This window comes from Varroa jacobsoni, unplaced genomic scaffold (genome assembly GCF_002532875.2).
Source record: "Varroa jacobsoni isolate VJ856 unplaced genomic scaffold, vjacob_1.0 scaffold_644, whole genome shotgun sequence".
Classification (NCBI taxonomy): domain Eukaryota; kingdom Metazoa; phylum Arthropoda; class Arachnida; order Mesostigmata; family Varroidae; genus Varroa; species Varroa jacobsoni.
The window spans coordinates 66,000-71,857 of record NW_019213546.1 but is presented as its reverse complement, the minus strand read 5'-3'; the positions used below and the strand labels follow the sequence as shown (position 1 = coordinate 71,857).

General features: G+C 39.4%; 1 long non-coding RNA gene across 2 annotated transcripts; it reads left to right on the top strand.

The window, feature by feature from the left end:
- Positions 1-635: 635 nt before the first annotated feature.
- LOC111262311 (uncharacterized) lies at positions 636-4,970 on the top strand. 2 transcript variants are annotated; one of them, XR_002681513.2, is made up of 5 exons: positions 636-907; positions 2,455-2,592; positions 3,025-3,046; positions 3,183-3,383; positions 3,609-4,970. It is a non-coding gene; the product is annotated as an uncharacterized LOC111262311 (long non-coding RNA). The 2 variants fall into 2 exon arrangements; XR_002681514.2 differs by lacking the exon at positions 3,025-3,046.
- Positions 4,971-5,858: the final 888 nt, after the last annotated feature.

Below are 5,858 nucleotides of genomic sequence, written 5' to 3'. Positions count from 1 at the left end.
TTGCTAAATTAAATGCGACAAAAAAATAAAAATTAAACGCGCTAAAAGAGACTTGAACGATTCAACTTATCAGATCATCTTCATAGATAGACGAATAAGATTTTTTAATTTTTTTGTCGTCTAAAATCGCATTTGTCATACAATGAGTACACGCTACTCGCTATTAAAAGACGGTAAGGTCGTTGTATTCATCAAGAAAGATCAGTGGGCCTGCAATTTCCGGCTGTGTATAAAGCATACGTCTGCATGAGTGTTTCGAGTTTTATGTCCGGTACGGTGGCTGAGTATCGCCTTAGACGGCTGGCCCCCGACACGTGTGTTTACGCCAAATTTCAAGTCTTTTCTTTATATAGGGATAAGTGAATGCGTGCACGCATTGACACTACAACGTGGAGTAAACTTAGAATCCCATCTAGAACAGTAAGGGATTTAGTTAAACCTTGTTTTATTGAAATACTACACGCCACACTTAAAACGCTGTCGTAAGCTTCACACTCTCTATGTACGGATCTGCAATAGCACTAGAAATATATAGAAAATATGCCCTTTCCGTCCTACACGGTTATTCGGATAATTTAGGTCGTTAGGAAAAGCTAGATTAGTTAGCTTCCGGCAGATCCTTCAGTGAACCGGCTTGTAGACGTTAGTTTCACCATTCTATGCGTTAACAATCTGCTATGCGCAAGAAAGTTAGTAGATCGTACGGCATTTTGTTAGAAAAATGAACGAGGTTAGTAAGCGATGCAAAGCCTAATCAATAGGATTTGTAGGATTCGTCTATTGTCAATCAGTCCTGAAAGGTAACTTCGCCTAGTTTCCCGTGACCTAGTTAGCATGCTAAATAGCAAACAAAGTTCACTTACAACATCTTTTCTACCGGACCGATCTGATAGCCACCTTGGACACGGTGAGTAAAGCAAGTACGTCTGTTTGTATAAGAAACACGCTCTCTTAAGACTGCGATATTTTCGGTGGCCATGTTCGCCAAGTATGGGAAATCTGGTTACAGTGCTAACGCTTATCTAAGCAAGTGCCGTAGGCGTGAGGTATCGACGTAGAAATATAGCAATCAATGCCTGTCTTCGAAATCAAAATGTAGCAAGGATTTCTCTATGTAGGCGTAACGGATCCTCATGGTTGCCCTTTGTGCTCCGTCTAGCAAACTGCAACATTATATGAGTAAGGATTTTCCTCTTTCTATGATTGAACAAATTACGGCCTGCGCAATTCCTGGCCTGATGAAGTGCCGGAGCTTTCGCGTGACAGGTAGACATTCATCGAGGCTTAATAGCGGCTATATTCTAGTTTATAACCTACACGTCACAATGGAACTCTGCGGTTTTCACTGCGTGTTTTCAATTCAGTAACCATATTACTTAGATCAGATCTTCGTTGATGTTGGTCACTATATTCCGCTCAGCCATGCAAGCGTGCGTGTATTGTTCGATGCCATTTAAAGCGCGTTTTCTTCCTTTGTTGTAAGTCTGGCAGCAATAGTGTTCACTGTTATTGCATAAAACAATATAAGATATGATCGTCTGTATTAAAAACACCAATGATAACAATAAGAAATATTATTATATACAAAACTGTGTTTATATTTAGGTGAGTAGTCAGTTATGTTCATAGTAGCTATATGTAAAAAAAAATGCAGCGTATTTCTTCGATTCACATACATACATACATACATACATACATATATATATTTTGATTAGATACGAGGGATGAATTTCTCGTGATGACGACAAAGACAGAATAGTTAGGGGTCTGAATCAGCTGCTAGCTAACAATGATAACAATACGTATGGAAACATTGAACAAGAACTGCGGAACTCTTAGATTTAAAGCTAAAAAATAATAAAAACAATTGCAAAGCCCAGATCAGTTGTACGATAAACGTGCTAACCGAAGACTTTTTTCAGGTAAAAGTAGAGTAATTAACTTTAAGTAATTATTGGGTAATTAAGACGTAAGCGTAAAAATCGTTCGTAGGTAGTTTCTGATATTTTATTTACTTTTCCTTGGGCCGACGAACTGCCGATTTGTAGATAATGGTCCGCATTATGATAATTTCCTGTCGACACGGTAGACAGCGAGGCCGCTTGCAGTGAAGCGAAGAGCGCAGGTCACTTGAAACTCATTAATTCATAGCGGTCCGCACATTGTCGTATTATCGTATCTAACGATCATAATAGACTAGCTTTCATAAAGTCAACAAACCTCTACTCTAAGTACGACATCTAATTTACGCATGAGCCACGATAAACTACCCAGTGGTACCTTTAATGTTTCCATTGACCTATACGATTCTATCGGGCCTTCCCGCCTGGAAAACAATTCAGCCGTGCCTGGAAGCAGACACGTAATCAACGGACAGTACTCGCGCCAAATGTGGAACATCTCATATAACTTTTAGCTGGCATCGACTTTTTTAATAGACGTGTTTATCCGCAGGTGTCTTGTGTGCCTCCTAGGTGTCCTGCATGGAGGAACAACTGTAGTTCTATACAACTGAGCTTCTTCTACAAGTCACCAGTCTTTTACAAGTACCAGACAAACCAGGCCAGAAGCCTAAGAAGGCCTACACACTATGTGAGTGAAGGTGCATGCTTCAAATCAGTGCAGTTGGGCCCCTAGATTAGATGGCTAGTTTTTTTCAAGTTGACGCCTTACTTTCAGAGTCACCTTCAAATTCCTAATGCAAATCAACATTTTTCGGCATCTTCTAATTACAGTAGGTTTAAAATCACTTCTCACTAAAAAATTGTCACTAAATTAAACTTTTGTATGGAACCATTGCTTGTTCATAAACCTAAGAGTAGTTTATGTCGGGTACGACGACTATAATCTTAGCTGTTTCAATGCTCTCCCAGGGCTGAATAAAATTCGCGTTTTTGAAATTGTCTTTCTCGCCAGATCAAACAAAGAAAAGCTCGTGTATTAACAAACGGAAGTACTTTTGCTTGCTTCTATTCACAGTCTGTCACTAATTTTGCTCACGCTGTTTTTGTTATGCGCTCGTAGCGAAGCATTGGATAACAGTCTGGTACGTGTCGACGCCGCAGCCTTAAGCGACATATGGAGCGTTGATTATTTATTTATCGCAGTATATAAACATGGCCTGGAATCTGACTTGGTCTGGTGAGATGTACGTCGTTTGTGTTTGTGGACTACCATTGCAGATCTTATTGGCGTTCTGACATGCATGAACGTGCCGCTACACTCGTCAGTGGACACCAGTTTTAAAAAGTTAGATGGGCAGCAACTGATTAGTTATCTGTCACCGCAATGGAAGTGCCCTTAGAAAGTGGGTGTTATCACGGCTTACGAAACACGTGCAGTTGTGCGTATTCCATTGCAATAGATGTATTCTATTATCGACCGTAAGTTTCTACTGTGTTAGCTTCAATGTATGATTTTTGTCTATTGTGCAGCGCTGTCCAACGATCAATCGTACAACAAAGTAACTGGAAATGCAAATATGTCAATGCTCTATATATAATATACCATAAACACGGCGATGTAAAAGGCTGTCCTTAGCTAATTGGGAGCAAATTTCGCTGGCAAATATTCATTCAAACATTTTCGTTTCCTTCAAATATGAACAGGTATTTTTGTTTTTCAACGCTGAGTCGATCGGCTGTAGCCACATAAGCCACAGGCCATGTCGTAGGCCATGTACGGAAACTTTCGTCGCGTTTGGAAGCAATCAGTCACTGAATTACTTTTCGTTACTGTGTATTACAGGATCAATCAAGCTTTACGAACGTTCATATATATATATACACACACATACATGCGCAACGACTGCTACGTCCTAAAGAATATTATATATAATTGTCTGTCCGAAGAATCAAAATTTATTGTTGATAAATATTTCTTATTATTTGACGTATCAGAGACGACCATATACGAAACCAAACAAGCTTTGCCTGACCAGCCAAATTACGGCGCGAAATTTTGAATCATTCGCAGGGCCAATTGAGACTAGCTACAACTAAACGCAAATCCAATATGTTTCAAACGCACAACATTGTTGTCCTAGCACGCAAAACGAATCAGTCCTCTATTGGACATACAGTACGAAGCAGAATCTTAGTCGACGCCGATTTTTTTCTTCAGAGTAGTCCAAATTGAACAGTCGTGGGTCATTGAGATGCTAAACAGATTCTTTCAGAGTTCGGGCTTGGATGACTACTACATGATAAGCGAATTGTCTATGTCGGGAACGGCTACGCTAAAATCTGTCATCAAGCCTGTTATTTGAAATTTCTTCTACGCCTATGCTAGCAGTGTGGATGTGGTATTTACCCTAGTTTAGAAATGAAAAAAACTGAAAGAAGTTTATTCGATGTGAACTACAGATTAAACGTGGAAGGGCTGAGACTGAAATGTCACATTTACTTAAGCTGATAAATAATTACCCCTGATGCACCGAGATAAAAATGGGGTAGTGCTATAGTTGCCGATATCTAGCCGTTCCGACTCAAGCTACTTACCGATAATCGCATTGAACCAGATTATTGAGTAGTTCTGCACTCTCTAACAAATAGCTCCGGCAAACCTAGTTCCCGGATGACCTTTTTTTTTTTAAGTTAATCGCTGTACCCTGTTATGCCATCGCATGAGACGCGTACGTGTATAACTAGTGCAAGAAGTCATTATCAGAAATCTCACATCGGTATCTGTGCTTAATTAAGATTAGCCAGCCTATCATCTTATAAGGCCAACTTCAATCTATAATAGATACCAAGCTGCGGAATAATTTACGCTTGTATGTATGGTAATCTATACATTTTTATATTTATTCTGGTAATCATTGTTGGTCCTAGAAAGTACAATGAAGTGATGATATCGCGCATGTGATTTCAGATGCTTCCTGAAATAACTGCTATAGTATATTGATGATTCACATATATATATATATATATAAAATAAAAGTTAAATAAATAAAATAAAATAAAAAATAATTTAAAAAAATAATCAATTATTATAGCAATAAATTTGCTGACCAGTGTCGGTAAAGACAATTATATACCTATATAGTACCTAACAAGAAATGTGTAAGTGCAAAATATATAATGTATACGCGTAGGCGTTCACGGGCATAATGCATAGGAGAATGCATTGATCTCTGCCGGGCATTACTTCTTTTAAACCAAACATAAACAGAATATTTCATAAGCGTTTTCATAACACTAAAAAATGACACTTACAGATACAGGACGTTTTTGTTACCAATTAAAATGACCGCGACTGCCAGAACGAAGGGCATTTCTCCTGAGCGAAATGTATACGACTACCTTTTCTATCAAATAATTAGTTAAGCGTCGATATACGCCCACTGTCAAGCTATAATTTTCCCTCTTCAGCCAACTACTGGAAGAAGAGAAATTCACATGATATTGTCAACTTGTAAACCCACTTAGGGGCTTCATGACCAAAGCACCGTGCACTCCCTTGCTGCACACCCCATCTTTCGCTGCTGGAAATGCTTGATCACAACACTACATTGGTACTTCCTACGTTCCCTCCTTGAGGGCGTGGCACAGCACCGACCCGCCAACGGCGGCTGGACGGTAGATTCGTTACAAGAAACAATGGGGTATTAAAGAATGAACAGTCTAAGCGGCGAACACCAGCGTCAGAGAAGTAGAGCTCGTAAGCACTCTGTACCCTTGGAATGTATAAGAAGCGATACGTAATTATATAGAGCTCAACCGTACGCATTGAGTAGGTCGGAAGGATGTGTGGGACGTTGGGCTGTCATTGCTTGGTAAGACGTAGCTGCCAGACACTTTCTTTTGTGTGAATTAGTTGCGCATGTCTGAATCAATTCAGTTACGTGAATATTATGA